At 63.5% G+C, this 219-nt stretch overlaps 1 protein-coding gene across 1 annotated transcript in view; it reads left to right on the top strand.

The window, feature by feature from the left end:
• Nucleotides 1-219, top strand: part of NDUFA13 (NADH:ubiquinone oxidoreductase subunit A13) — a 9,346-nt gene that overhangs the window by 7,662 nt on the left and 1,465 nt on the right. The window lies entirely within an intron of this gene.

Genomic DNA, 219 nt, shown 5'->3' with positions numbered 1-219 from the left:
TCTGTGACGGGGAACATCCCTGGGAACTGGGAACATCCCTGGGAACTGGGAACCCCCCCTGGGATGGGGAACATCCCTGGGAACTGGGAACATCCTTGGGAACTGGGAACCCCCCCGGGAACTGGGAACCCGCCTTGGGATGGGGAACATCCCTGGGAACTGGGAACCCCCCCCCGGGAACTGGGAACATTCCCTGGGATCTGGGAACCCGCCTGTGAC

The sequence above is a fragment of the Corvus brachyrhynchos genome, unplaced genomic scaffold, assembly GCF_000691975.1.
Source record: "Corvus brachyrhynchos isolate BGI_N302 unplaced genomic scaffold, ASM69197v1 scaffold212, whole genome shotgun sequence".
Taxonomy (NCBI): domain Eukaryota; kingdom Metazoa; phylum Chordata; class Aves; order Passeriformes; family Corvidae; genus Corvus; species Corvus brachyrhynchos.
This window is presented reverse-complemented; position numbering and strand designations above follow the sequence as displayed.